We start from the raw sequence: 15,180 nt of genomic DNA on the forward strand, positions 1-15,180 counted from the left end.
TCACAGGAGAACAATGGGCAAGACCCTGGGTGATGAAGAAACTCCCAGACTAGAAAGGCTTCAGTCTTTGCTGAGCGTGGGAAGGAAGCTTGCTTGAGTCCTCAGGTCTCTGTTTAGCTGGGGGGGGGGGGGGTACTGATTGATGGCCGCGGATTTAATAACTCGGTAAACCAGGACTACTCCATGCAGGATGAATTTGGTCGAGATGTAAATATTTTATATCAGAGTATTAACTGCTTATTAAAAGTGTATTGAGATTTATATGCTATGTGGATATAATTATAGACATCACAGAGAGGTCACTGGCTTGCGGAAACATCTCTAACAGAACTCTTAATCCGGAAATGTGTGTCCTGCCATCAGCTGGCCTTTAGGTAGAGCATTTTACGTGTCTTATTAAGCAGAAATTAAACACAGGTATAAAGGCTGCCGTGCACGCAGCTCCATTTTCTGGACCCACCACATGCAGATGATGTGGAATCGCCAAACCCCGACTTGACTCCTCTGAGATGAAAGACGGCGTTCTGTGGCAGGAAGGTCTTACTGGCTTGTGGTGACAGGGGGGCCCAGGGGACAATTGGGGCCATTCTGTCCTCCACCCAAGTCTAGAGTCTGACTGCTCCAGGATGGGGGATGTAGGGGCCTGCTGCTGACAGTCACACACCCTGTATCCCACTGCTGGGGAGTGTTTGCTGTGTTGACCCCTTCTTCCTATGGCTTGGAGAGAGAGGGACACTGGAGACAGTTTGGAGCCTGATGTAGGTAAGTGACAGTAGCATGTAGTTTTTTTGAGCTGAACGTCTAGGATGTTCTTGGTATAGAAAATGGGATCAGTGCAAAACTTGAGGTGACTTGTGGGAAAGCAAATACTTCTTGAATGTTCAAAGGCTGTTGAGTTTAGGGGGAGGCTTAGAATAAACCCATCCATCCATCCATCCATCCATCCATCCATCCATCCATCCATCCGGTGGGCTAAGTGCCAGGCACTGGGATACAATGGTCAGTGAAATAAACTCCAGCCTGCACGGAGCTTATATTCCCCCTGGGGAAGTCAGTGTATCCAGACGTCAGGACACAGATAAGAGTATTTTTTATCAATCAAATTTAAATGATTGCTGTATCCTTTTATGTTGTTTGTTTTTACTTTGGTTGCTTGTTTTAAAGTAGATACATGTGTAGACACACATGTCATTGTGTCCCCTACAGTCACATCTTTGTTTTCTGGAAAATAGGCAGCTCCGGGCTACCCGGATAGCTCACAGCTTCCTTTTACTATTCTTCCTGGAAATCTTTCATAATGTTTTACTGTGATTCAGAAGGCCAGAGTGCATCAGACAAACTTGCACAGTAACTCAGGCCACTGTCATGCTGATCTAGGCTGTGATTTGGGGTACGTGTGGAAGTTGGGGGCATGATGTTTGTCCTGCCCTATATGGACCCAGGGGCTTTGTGAGTCCTTGGGTCTGCTTTTTTATAGTATTCTCTCTTCCCTGCTGGCAGGCTGGCCCACCTAGCTTGTGGTCTGTCCTCCTCTCTTTATATCCAGAGAAAGATACTTCTAGCGTGCACATAGAAACAATCAAATGTTGGCTCATGTCTTCAAAGAAAAGAATAGTTAGCACATTGATAAACATCATCATCATTTTTGCCTTGATGTTCCAAGAATGTTTGTGAGCAAAGTCTTCGGCTATGGAGAAAGGCACATCCATGTAGAGTTGAGGGGCCTCTCCTGGCCCGGGCAGCTGCGAAATTGGCATAGTGGGTGGCTCGGGATGTTTTCTGGGCCAGAGCTGGGGGAACAGGAAGTTCAGCGAGAGTAGATGGTCTACACGGAGCCCTCAGGGGCATCACCTGCCCTGGGGGCCACTATAGCCCCAGCCCTGTAAAAGTGGCCAATTTCTGCTCTGATGGAGCCCATGCTCCTGCGGTCTTCTGAAGGTCTCATTTTTCTGGGATACCTAAAAAGCTGTCCAAGACAGTAGCCACTGGCTTTGTGTGGCTTTTGAACACTTAATATGTGATGAGGGGGAGTGAGGAGCGGAATTCTCAGTAGTTAGCAGTCTTAACTGATTTAAATTCAATTTTTAAAAAAGTCTCCTCCCTGTCAGGGAGGAGAGAGAAAACTATCAAAAGCAGACCCAAGGACTCAAAAAGTTATGGGTAAACTTAGAGGTGTGTTTGGAACAACTTGGTAATGTGAATTTCCTTATACAGCTGTACATTTTAGGAGACCTAAATGCTGGTCACGTACTTCTAGCATCTGAGCTGACATGAGCTGTAAAGGTAAAACACACACTTGAGTCCAAAGGCAAAGTGTTAAACAAATGGTAAAATATCCCATTAGTAATTTTTTATATTTGTTACATATTAAAGTGGCAATATTTGGGGTATATTGGGTTAAAGAAAATGTATTAAGATTAATCTGATTGGTTTACTATGTTTACTTTTTATTTTTCATGTTTTTAAGATAGAGAAGAGAGCATGAGCAGAGGAGGGGGCAGAAGGGGAGAGAGGATTTTAAGCAGCGTCCGTGGTGAGTGTGGAGCCCGACACGGGGCTCAATCCCACGAGCCTGGGATCACGACCAGAGCCAAAATCAAGAGTCAGATGCTCAACTGACTGAGCCATCCAGGCACCCCTACTATGTTTGTTTGTTTGTTTGTTTGTTTATTTATTTATTTATTTATTTATTTTAAAGTGCCTGGGTGGCTCAGGGGGTTAAGCATCTGACTCTTGATTTTGGCTCAGGTCATGATCTCGTGGTTTGTGAGATTGAGCACTGTGTGGGGCTCTGCACTGACAGCAAGGAACCTGCTTGGGATTTTCTCTCGCGTGTGCACACACGCCTGCTCTTTCTTTCTCTCAAAGTAAATAAATAAACTTAAAAAAAAGTGGCTTCTGGGTGCACCTGGGTGGCTCAGTCGGTTAAGCATCTGACTTCGGTTCAGGTCGTGATCTTGGCGTTTCTTGGGTTTGAGCCCCACATATGCTCTGTGCTGACAGCTCAGAGCCTGGAGCCTGCTTCAGATTCTGTGTCTCCCTCTCTCTCTGCCCCTTCCCTGCTTGCTCACACTCTTTCTCTCTGAAAAATAAACATTAAAAAAGTGGCTTCTAGAAAATTAATAATATATGTGACTCACGTTATATTTCTATCACATAGTGTGGATCTAGACCCTTCTGTGACCCTTGCTCAAGTCTGAGGCTGTTAGATAATCTGATGGGGCTATCACTTATTGGACACTTACATGTGCCAGACTCTGTGCTAAGACCTTTATCTGTTACCTGTTCTCCCAAGAGTCCTGTGAGGTAGATACTATTATTCCACTTAAAATATAAGGCGTGTGAATCTCCAAGTGGTGCACTAACTTCCTCAGGGTCACACAGCTAAAATGGAGCAGAGCTGAGACCCTATAATTGGACAGGCTGGGTTAAAGCTCCCTCCCGGCCCCCATGACCACTGTCCCACATTATTCGACTCCAGCCCCCATGAGTTCAGTGCTCATCTTGAAGCTCAGTATCCCAGAGCCGAGTCAGCAAGTGACCACGAGGACGCTAAGAATCCGTGGGGAATCATGCCCTTGGGTTTCTCTCTGGGGCACGTTTTGGAGGGGAGGTGAGTCCTGGGAGTGCTTGGGGTGTGTCAGCACGCTGGTTTAAAAGCACGGTCTCCAATTCTGGGAGCATAACTGAAGCCTACATCCCAGCTGCAGCCTTGTCTCATTCTCTGCCAGTCTTTTCACCAACATCATGAGCTGACAGTCACACCAAGATTGTTCTGTCCATTTCACAGATGAGCAAACTGAGCCTCAGATGGGCGCCATGGCTTCCCCAAGATCATAGTGAGAGCTGGTACTCGAGCCCGGGATTGTGGTTATAAATGCACAGTTCTTTCCTCTAACTAAATCTGGCTCTAAACACAGATAAAGTAAAAGTTCTCATAGGGTTTGTAGTTGGGGGGCGAGTCCCACAGGATCACCTTCATGGTGCTGAAACCATTGTCTGTTATAGTACTAGATATGCTTCCATTAGGGTGTGATTTCTGTCAGGTAAGTCAGCCTCCCAGCGAGTGGGTTCTAAGAAGATCCCCTTCTGAATGGGCGAAGGGCAATGGCGTTGTAGCAGGGAGGGGACCAGGGCAGTGTGGCAAGTGGGCGAGATGGGACTGCTCAGGGTGGAAAGGAGGCAAACCCATGTTTGTCTTTTGCTGTGCTGACCCTGAGGTGAGAGACCTCTTTCCTGGGTTTTCTCTGGATGCCGGAGAGCAGACAGCGCCGGGTAGGAGGTCCTAAGAGGAAGCAGGTCTTGGGCTTGCCTGGTTCTTGGCTCTAGGCTCCTGTGGCTTTTGGAGCAGTGGGCCATGTCCTCAGACTCCTATTTACTGCCTTTCTGTTCCGGGGCACCTTACATCCCCCGTCTAAACTTCGGTTTTCTCACTTGTAAAATGGGACTTCACCTTCCGGGGTGAGGGGTTAGCCCAGAGCATATGAAACACCTGGCATCTGGTGGCACAGGAGACGCTGGGACTCGCTTGTTCTTTGGGGTGCTCCTTGTCTTTAAAAAGGGAATTGGAAGACCAGGAAAAAACGCTGCAGCCTGGGGTCCCAAGCCCGCAGGGCAGGAAGCAGGACTGTGGGTTCTCTCTGGGTCCAAACTTGATGTCAGGTTTGCATGCTTGAGTTTTCTCACCAGAAAATCGGTAGCACTGCCAGTATGCTGGGGCTGGGCGGGAGGGGGGGGGGGTTGCCAAAATCCCAGGTATTCAGAGATTGGTCCTGCTGAGCTGGAGAGAGACCCCTATGGGAAAAAATATGCCTAATGTCACCTTCATACAGAGTTGTTTCTTAAGGGGCTGGCTGGTTATAGCACCTAATTTTTTCACAAGTATCAGTCAAGCAGGGGCCAAAGGGTATCACTCCTCCCCCACCCCCAAAGTCCCTAAGGCAACCCAGCCTTCCAGAAGAGACTGCAAATTCTGGATTGTATAAACACTCTCTGCGCAGGAAGCGTCTATGGGAGATCTCATTCTAGCCAATCTGTTTTCCAGGTAAAGAACCTGGCCCGCCCTGCCAGCCAAGGCCCCAGGGCCAGGACCTCAGGCTCAGAGTGGCCTAAGCCTTGCAGGGAAAGCCAGTGATGCTGATCATTGCTTGTGCCTGGTTGGTGCTGAAGAGGGCTTCGGGGATCCCTTGTTTCCCTCCTTTTCCCCCTCCTTTCCACTTTGGTCACTGGGTACCCAAAGGCTCTTCCTGACAGACACAAGGGGTCCACTTGTGCAGAGCCAATATGTGCCCTCTCTTCCCTCTGCCTGGGCCGCTGCATCAAATTAGGGCCCAGATTGAAAAGCGAAGCTGTACCCAGCCACCAAGCAGAAAGGCCCCTTCTTCTGTCCCAGGGTCCAGGTAAGGAGGAGGGTGAGCAGTCTGAGAGCTGATGGTGCTGGGCTCTTGGCCCTTTAAGACACTGGCCTCCCTGGCCGGCGTGGATGGTAAGCCCAGGCAGCTCCTTGAGTCTGCTGATGGTCACTGGGTGATAAGCGGTAAAGCCTGGCTCCTTCTGCCTTTGAACTAAGCGCTCTGTCTCTTTCCCGCCTGGGAGCCGTTTTGAACTGTCAGTTCCTGGGGATTAGATGCATGTTTAGGCTGGATGAACTCATGAATGAAAATATTTTGCTTCGTGGTTTCAGCAACAGCGTCCTGCACAGTGGGCCCCCTTTGCTCTCCTCTCCCTCACTAGCACCACCCACCCAGGTCCACTCTAATAGCAGGGCCAGGGCCCTGCCAGCAGCCCTCAAGGTGCCCCTGACACTTCGGACAGGGCCACTATGCTATGATGAGACCAGGTGGCTGGCCGCTTTTGGACCAGGTGAGCACTTTCTTGATATTTTTTTCCCCCAGATCCATGATACTATCTTTAGCACAGGATGGCAGTGGGGTGGCCCCAGGCTCTTCCGTTTGTGAGCAAAGGCAGGGCTGGAAAAAAGGAATTGGCCATGGGCTTATGTACTTCAGTCAGCTTTGATTCCAGTGCTACGGGCTTCTTGAGCTCTGGTGGTGGAAGTCATGTGGTTGGGGAGCGGAGTCCTGTAATCGGGGAAGTGGTATCATGGAAGAGACAGGAAGATCAGAGTTCCAATTTCAGCGAGGTCTCTTGGTTGGGTGATCTTGAGAAGGTCACATAATTGCTTCATGCCCCCACATCAGGGATGAGAATGCTGGGATTCCTGCACCTCCTTGCCAAGTTGCTCTGAGAGTTTTAGGGTGTGAAGAGCAACCAGTGTGCCTGGTGTGGAGTCAGCATTGCATCACTGGGCTTGGCCTGGCCAGGAGCCTCGGTGAACATGCCCTTGATGTCCCCTCTGCCCCATGCTGCAAGAATGAGGAAGACCCAAGGAAAGTGCTTACTCGGCCTCTTTGTGACGGATGAAGTCATCAGCTCTTAAGTGAATTAATGCAACAATAATTAATAGAGGAGGGCTGTTACTGGCCGGGTTACACCCGTGGCTGGTTCCACCATATCATCTTTATCATCATGTGGCTTTGGAGCTCCATGGACACGTGAGGTCAGCAGGCACTGTCCAGGGGATACCTGTCTCCTACCACCTTCTACAGGGGGTGCTGGGGGCTTCCTGTAAAAGGCATCAGTTGGTAGCTATTAGGAATCTGTTTGGGGGTGCAAATGGGTTATACTGCTTGGTGAATAGGTGAGGTTCAAAACAAGCTTTGGGCTAGTGGCTGGCAGCTAGTGACCTAGCCTGGCTGGGTGGGGAATATAAGTGCATGCATAGACCTAGGTTATGACTGATACCAACTGGTGTGTGTGTGTGTGTGTGTGTGTGTGTGTGTGTGTGTGTGTGTGTGTGTGTGTGTGTGGTGGGGGGGTGTGGTAGGATGAAGGTAGACCTGGGAGTATCATTGGAGGACTTTTCCTGTCTTGACTCCTGGTTAGAGGCTTTATCAGTGAGCAGTTGATATTTTGTGTAAGTACTATAGACGTCAAACTTTAGAAGAACTGGAACAAACAGAATAGAGGTAACCATTGTTAACATTTTGAAGTCTTCTAGTCTTTTTGTTTCTATGTATACATACTTCTTTTTCTTATAAAACCATATGAACCATTTTTATAACTTAGTCTCACTTAGCAACGTATCATAGTATATATTGTTATGTGTATCTCCATATACCATGGGAGCCTTTCACATTCTGCACCATCATTTGTCAGGAGTGCTGGTGGCCCATGGTATAAATGTACTCTGGTTCTCAAAACCACTCTTCTATTTGATTATGTGGTTATTTCTGGGTGTCTGCCCTCATCAACCACACTGTGATAAACATCTTTGTGTGAGCATCACTCCTACAATTGTTTCCTTAAGATAAGTGCTTAGGAGTTAAACTTGTGAAAAAGGTACCTGTGTTTTTTGGGTTTCTGATGCCTTTTGCTAAGTTGCCTTCCAGAAAGGTTAGGCTAATTTACATTCCCACCAGGAGTGTTGGAGAGTGTTGGCTTCCCTTTACTCTCCCCAACATTTGGTATCAAATGTTTAAAGTTTAAATATCTCCTCTGTTTTTCTCGAGAAAAAAGGGGATGTCTTATTGTTTTAATTTGCCTTTTTTTATTACTTAAAAAGTATTTTTGTGTCGTTCCTCACCACTTACTATTGCCAGAATTAGCTGTCTACATAATTTTCTCATTTCTCAAGGAATGTTTTTCCTGTTAGTGATTTATGTGAGCTCTTTACATATTCAGGATACATATAAGGATAATATATCTTATGAATATCTGAATGTTGATCACACATCTCCCTCATTCATTTGTTTAGAATTTTTTTTTTATTCCAGATTCTGTTAAGGGTAGTTGTGTACTGGTGATTAACCCTTGTATACCCCCTAATTCAGAGGAGCTTAGAGCTTGTGGGATGATGAAGTATGGCCCTAACCAGGTGGGCTAGGACAGTTATACCCAGTTCTGATTGGAAATGAGGAAGGAAAGGTTAGGGTCGGCAGGTCAGAGAATGTGGGCATCCTGGAAGTAGCATTGGAAATGGGTCTTGAAAGAGGTACTGTCTACAGGTATGGGGTGGGGAGGGCACTGGAGGTGAGCAAGAGGGAGCACGACTGAAACATGAAGGTGGGACCGAGCATAGAGCATAACCTTGGAATCGGCTGGGGTTGTAAGTGACCAAACAGATTTATTCAGGGCTGGCTGTAGGGGGATAGGATGCTTGGTGAGGGGGAGTGACAATGATGCGGGGAGGGGAGTCTCCCCCTTTCCCTCTGATTCCATGTAGGATTTTCTTTCCCAAGTAGAAGGAGCACTGTCCTTTACCCCTTCTGCATACATTCCTTGTGCCTGGCTACATGTTTTTTAGGGGAACTTGCCCACAGTGGAGGGGGCGATGGTGGGGTATGCTCTCCTCGGTCAAAACCCCCTTCGGGGTGTTAAATGCTCTTTAGAGAAAATAATTGAGGTCTAAGAAGGCAAAGGGACCATGTGTGTGTCAGCTTGGGTGGGGGGGCTTTAGAACTATGACCTAGGAGAGCCAGAATCATGTCAGGGTAAGGAGGGAGCCAGCTGCCTGTCTCAGTGACCTGGGAGGCAGAGGAGAGGCTTTTGGGCTGCTTGGGATGAGAGCCGGGTAACTGCCCTGGCCATGCAGCCAGGGGCTCACCCTGCAAAGTCAGGGCAGGAGCAGCCCTGGATCTTTGACCCTGACCGTGCTTCCTCCTCAGGGCCAGGGTCTCGCCCTGGGAGACCGGTCAGATGAAGTGGGCAGGGCCTGTCCAGGGTGGCGTGTGCACACAGTGGAGGGACTCGGAGTCTTTGGTGAGCCTCCCGTCTGTGTGAAGCATTGTTGAGGCCCAGGCAGGCACGGGAGGAGCGGGGGGTGCTGGGCCTCATGCCTGGGGCCAGTGGTCTAATTGGGAGATGGGATGGGGCCCCTTTGGTCCAGAGGTCAGGACGCGGGGCTGTGGGATTGTTGCTTCAGCTGGTATTGATCAAGCACAGACGATAGCCCAGGCAAGAGTTGGGGACACAGCCTGGGTGAAGAGGCTAAACCAGCCTCTGCCCTTGGGGTCACAGTCCTATGAGGACGGCCCGCCAGAAGCAGGGAGTGGCAAACTGCTGACCACGGTGGCACGGAGGGTTGTGGGAGCATGGGCGGGGGTGGGGGGGAGGGAGGAGTGGCGTGGGAGAGCACTGGAAGGAAGGCACGTCCGGGTTGAGGCCTGAAGAGGGAGTAGCTATTAGACGGGTAAGGGAAGAGACAGTGTATGTAAGAGATGGGTGGCTTCCTGCAGTCCTGATAGGCTTCTCTGGTAGTGCTCGGGCCTTTGGTGGATGCTTGAGGGTGGAGAGGCACCCCAGGTTGGAATCTGGCCCTGGGAAACAGGCAGGGCAGCACTGAGGAAGGGGCGTTCGCCCCACCTGTGGTGGCACAGAGCTACTCTCCACAGGCAGGAGTGCCGGGTGGTGGGTGAGGGCAACCTCATGCCCTCTCTCTACTCTGAAGTATAAAAGCATTCATTGATTCATTCCTTCATTCATTTATGTTTATTTTGAGAAAGAGGGTGCAAGTGCTCAGGGGACGGGCAGAGAAAGAGAATCCCAAGCGGGCTCCACACTGTCAGCACAGAGCCCAGCACGGGGCTTGAACTCTTACAACTGTGAGTTCATGACCTAAGCTGAAATAGAAAGCATGAATGGGGGAGGGACAGAGAGAGAGGGAGACACCGAATCGGAAGCAGGCCCCAGGCTCTGAGCTGTCAGCACAGAGCCTGACGCGGGGCTTGAACCCATGAGCTATGGGATCATGACCTGAGCTGAAATCGGATGCTCAACTGACTGAGCCACCCAGGTGACCCCCAAGAGTCAGGCGTTTAACCAGCTGAGCCACCGAGGTGCCCCTGAAGCACACAATTTTGATCTTCTCTGAGAGGAGTCCCTTGGAAGGCTGGAGGAGCATGTCCTTGGATTCAGAAGGTGCTCATGCTGTGCATCTCACCCTTCCAGGAGGACCTAGGTGACATGGAGCCAGCAGCACCCCTGCTGTGCAGGGAGTGAGATGTTAGCTTGAGGAGGAGGCATGTCCCTGCCCAGCTCTGTTCTTCTCACTCCCAGGAGCCTCTGGGGTCTCATTGTTGCTGCTTGCTCCCTCCATGCTACTTTCTCACCTCTACACCTTTGCCTGTCTGGCTTCCTCTACCAGATCTCTGTCCTGTTTATTGAAGTCCTCCTCATCCTTCCAGGTGGACAAAGCTCACTTCCTCCCAGAAGCCTCCCCAGCTTTCCTAGCCATCTTAGGCAGCGCATGGCCATCCTCACTCAGGGCTGGTGGTTGTCACCATCCCGCTGTTGCCCTGTGTTTGAACTGGTTCTGTGAGCTCAGAACTAGTAGCCAAGGGGTTCCTCCAGCCCACCTGTCCCTCCTCCATGGGTCCTCACAGGGCCTGGCCCCCTTGCACTTTGGGGGCTCAGATGTCCATGAGGGAAGTGACGTGGGTTCATGAGGTAGCATTTCCTGGAGACCTGGCGGGAGTTGCTCAGTGGACATCTCCCTACCCCCATTGTTTGAGGGTAAAGCAATAATGAATGAAGAGCAAGCAACAGTGTGAAAGGGTCAGGAACACAGTCTCAGCTGCTCAGATTTACCCTCTTACTTGCTGTGTGACCTCAGGCAAATTATTTAACTTTTCTGAACCTCCATTTCCTCATCACTTTAATGGAGACAAAAATGCGCCTCGGGGTGTTGTGAGCCCTGAAAGAGATAATAGGTGTGTAACCCTCATTGCCCCAGGGCCCCACACACTGTCTCCACACCGTCCTGCAGCCAGAAGTAATGAGAAAGCTGTCCCATCCCTGGCTTGTCTTCTGCAGGAAAGTTGCAGGTTGTGAGCCTCTATCCTGTGTAGTTCCCTCCCACACCCAGCTTTTCCTTTGCTTTGTGTGCCCTCTGCACCCCAGCCTTTAATGATTAGATGGGCCATCCTCCAACTCAGTGTCTCCAGCTCCTGGGCAGAAATAGGCTGAGGGACCTCAAACTCTCTTAGAGTGGGCGTGGGCAGAGAGGGATACGTACATGTGGACGGATGCACCATCAGAGACGTGCAAGGTCCTGGCCCATCATTAATGCTTTGTAGACGTAAGGCTCACAACTCAATCCAGTAAATGTTCACGGACTACCTGTCATGTGCCAGGCACCAGGTTTGATTTTGGTCTCTAAGGCACTTTGAGGGAGGTGGTGGTCGGGCTGTTGGTCAGCTGAGTGTAGTGAAACTTAGGTCACACACACTGCCCCCAGGTTGTAGAACTCGAGGGTGCTCATCACTCCCAGGGCTGGCAGTGAAATGCCAGCGGTGTGCCAGGCTAGGTGGGGGGCTCTGGTGGGTGGCGAGCCCCTCACAGTCTTACCCTTGTTCCAGGGTCCGACGGGGAGACCATTTGGATGAGGACAGAACAGGATGAGGGCAGGTGATGGGCAGCTTCTCAATGAACAGGATTAAATATTTACATTAGGTAAAGATGAGGGTTAAGTGCCTCAGCGGCAGGCAAGGGAAAGCAGGGAATTGCTGCTGGGGCAGCTCCAAAGAGCTTCTAGAGAGCTGCAGGAGGGAGGACCCTCTTCGGGGGCTCAGTGGAACCAGCGGCAAGGGGCTGGGGCCAGAGCACGAGTGAGGGGCCGCGTCTCCTGTGAGATGTGTGAGAATGTGTGGTGGCCAGGAATGTGGGCGCCACATACTTTTGTGTAATTAGGTTGGCTCCTCCGCTGCGGCTGCAATTAGCTGCAGGCGGGTGACAGGACTTCCTGCAGCCAAGGTCACTGCTGCACCTGGGGCGGCTTACCTGGGCTCCTGCTGTCCGGGCCCAGCCTGTGCAGTTTCCGGCAGGGGCAGCCAAGAGGCAGGTGGGGCTGTTGGGACTCCAGGGCCACAGCTCCTACCTCGCAGCAGGAGGATGGAATTGTCCTGGCCCTCCTCCTGCTGTTCAACCCCATTTACTTACCTCTTCTCTGAGGCCCAGCTGGATGGGGGTCCCTTGCTCCCTCCTGTCACCTTTTAGGTGGCCGTTCTGAGTTTTTCCCACTTTCTCTGCATGTGAATAGCACTGTCCGTATCCTGGAGGTAATGAGCATCATGATGGGTCAGTGAATGCCTTTATGCCTCCTTCCACGGAGAGCTCAGTGGCAGGAATATTCTGAGAATTTGGATTGCTCTTTTGAGGAGCTCAACCTATCTTGCCTTAGTGGAAAGATGTAAAAAAAAAAAAAAAAAATAGAGAGGATTAAAGCTGCTACTTTGTTTCTCTTTAGCATCCAGGGAATACTACTTTTTTTTTTTTTTTAATGTTTATTTTTGATAGAGAGGCAGAGAGAGAGAGGGAGATACAGAACCTGAAGCAGGCTCCAGGCCCTGAGCTGTCCGCACAGAACCCGACACGGGGCTCTAACCCACGAACTGCGAGATCATGACCTGAGCTAAAGTCAGATGCTCAACCGACTGAGCCACCCAGGCATCCCCCAGGGAATATTACTTGATTCATTTAATTTCATCAGCAGCAGTAACAGCCACTGTCTTTGTGATCTTCCCTGGCTCTGCTGGTGTTGTCTCTGCTAAAATGGTGAGATCGTAGATGTGAAGCATTGGACGCAGGAGAGTGACTCTTCCCACTTTGAGGTACAGACGGGAGAAACTGGAGGTTAGAGTAGGGAGCTGTTTGCTCAGGACCACATGGGGAAGCCAGTAGTGGCCTAGGGCCACCGTGTGCCAAGTGGCACCATACTCAGGCTTTCACATCTCAGCAAGGGCTGAGGCTGGCGTCTGGGCTCTTCCAGCATGCCAGGCTGGGAAGGAGAGGGTAGTTTGCCTGGTGGCTGTCACACTGGGCAAGGGGAGTCGGTGTGGTGCCTCCTGTAGGAAGGCCCTGACTGAGGCTCAATGCTGGTGGGTTTGGGGGTATAGGTTTGGGAGGGGGCACAGGCTGGCTGCCCTCTCAGGCCACTGTCTCAAGGCTGGACAGAGTCCCAGGTCTTGCCTCCCCTGCTGTGCACCCCAGAGTTGGAAAATGGTGTAAAAATCTTTGCAGTGATGGCCTTCCTCAGGTTGCCCAGCCTTCTCCTTGAGGAACCCAAAGCAGCGACGGTAAAGACTACCTTCTATGAAAGCACAAGTGCCCTTGGGCGTGAGGCCCTTAAGCACCCAGTTTCCCTGGGGCACAACGAGATGAGATGGGGTGCCGTGTGATCCATGTGGAGTCATTAGTATGTGCCCAGTTCATCCTATTACTATTATTACTATTTTAAACGCTATGATGAAAAAAGGGTTCTAGTCTGAGAAGACAGTCTGCAGGGATAGGAGCTGACACCAGCTGCTGGCCCTGTCTATGCCTCCTTTCAGTTTGCATTCCTTGATAGGCTTAAGCCACCTTCAGTAGGAATAAAACCCCAGTTGCTGCTCATGATTCACGGTGGTTACATTCCAGAAAGTCACCACGACCCTGAAATGACAAGTGTTGGTCTGCTGTTCCTAGGGGAGATACAGAGTTCAACTCCTGTGAGCCTCTGGTCCTAGCATATTCATCAACTGATCGATACATAACCTAATGGGTTTTTGTTTAAAGACACCCTCTTTAATACGCGTGTGTGTGTGTAAATATATATTTGGTTGATTAACCTGTATTTGACTGATACATACCTTTGTTTGATCAACTGTAACTCATGGTCAGTAGCACTTTAACGGATGTCTGATCAAAGCTTATCCAGCATAGGTATTGTCTCCAAGAGGCACACCACAGCCTTCCTGCCACTTAGGAAAACCAGATAGCCCTTGAGCACTACATAGAGGTTATTTCCAACAGCCAAATCACCAACAAAAAGCACGAGTATGTGGCCAACATGGCCCTGTATAGACGGTGAAAAGGGTACTTGATTGCTAGATGAGAGCTCAAACAGGAGGCAGGGGGTCACCTCGTTTAACCTGTGCTGGGAACGTGCATAGCCGGGGACTCAAAATTTTTGCTGCTCAATGCATGTCCACATGGGATCTTGAAAATGCTACAGGTATTGATTCTTGGGGTAACACAGTTGAACAAGGAGGCAGTCTGCATATACGGAACGTGAATACTGAAGATAAGCCGTGTGTGGTGGATAACCCAAACGTCCGAGCCAGCTCAGCTGTGGGGGATGGAGCCAAGGTTGGGAGATGGCAGCCGAGCCCTGAGCCACATGGAGAGCAGGGAGGTCTTCGAACGACAGCTGGGCCAGATGCTGGCCCAGCCCTGAGCAGAGAGAGGCCCTGGGCAGGGCTGCGGCTGAGCCGGAGGGCTTTGTCTGAGGCGTCCTGATGGGTTCTCCACGTATCACACTTGAGCTGTTTACAGCAGTGGATAGGAGGGATATGCTTCTTTTTACTCTTCGGACATATTTTGAACATAGAAATGGAAAGAAACTTGTCTTGGCAGGATTTTCACCCTGTAGCCCCCTTCTGTACCCCCACTCACTGGTTTCATAGAGCATTGGCAGACATGGAGGCATCCTTGGAAGTGGTTGTATGTTCTGTTGGGAGCCTGCACATCTGTGCAGGTGGAAGGGGGGGAAGGCAGGGGCTATGACTTCCACCGTAGAGAATCCCTTCAAGATTGGCTCAAGGGGGAAGGTGAGGGAGGGCTGGAAAGGAGCAGGGCAGGTCACCTCCTACAACTCCCCTATCTCTTGGGCCTCCTGGCAGACTTACATACATTCCATTAATCTTCTAGAGGCTGAGTTTGAGACCATGAAGGGTCCCTGGGCTCCAGTCACCTTAGGTTTAGGTGGCACCTAGGCTCAAAGAGGAGAGGTGCTTCACTGATCACCACAGAGCAGGGCTGGAGCTGGAGCTGGAGCCCAGGCTTCTAGACTCCCAGTCCAGTGCTCTCTCCACATCAGTACAGTGCCACTGCTGTTTCTTCTTACAGAGCCACTCTGCATATGGTGGATGGATTTGTTCTGTGAAGGGCTTTTTGCGAAGGATTGCCTGCAGTCCTGTGGACTGGTTAGGAACTTGGGCTTTGGGGTCAGACTGTCAACCTTGGCATCTTGTCTTAGTCACTTGCTACGTGACCTGGCACAAGTAACTTAACCTCTCTGTCTCAATTTGTTCATTTTCTTCTTGTAAAAACATGTCTATTTTTGAGAGAGAGAGTATGAGCAGG

General features: G+C 50.3%; 1 long non-coding RNA gene across 1 annotated transcript in view; it reads left to right on the forward strand.

Annotated features, from left to right (window-relative positions):
• The window catches only part of LOC102960025, a 72,585-nt gene that overhangs the window by 3,789 nt on the left and 53,616 nt on the right, over nt 1-15,180 (forward strand). The window lies entirely within an intron of this gene.

Source organism: Panthera tigris, chromosome A1 (genome assembly GCF_018350195.1).
Source record: "Panthera tigris isolate Pti1 chromosome A1, P.tigris_Pti1_mat1.1, whole genome shotgun sequence".
NCBI lineage: Eukaryota > Metazoa > Chordata > Mammalia > Carnivora > Felidae > Panthera > Panthera tigris.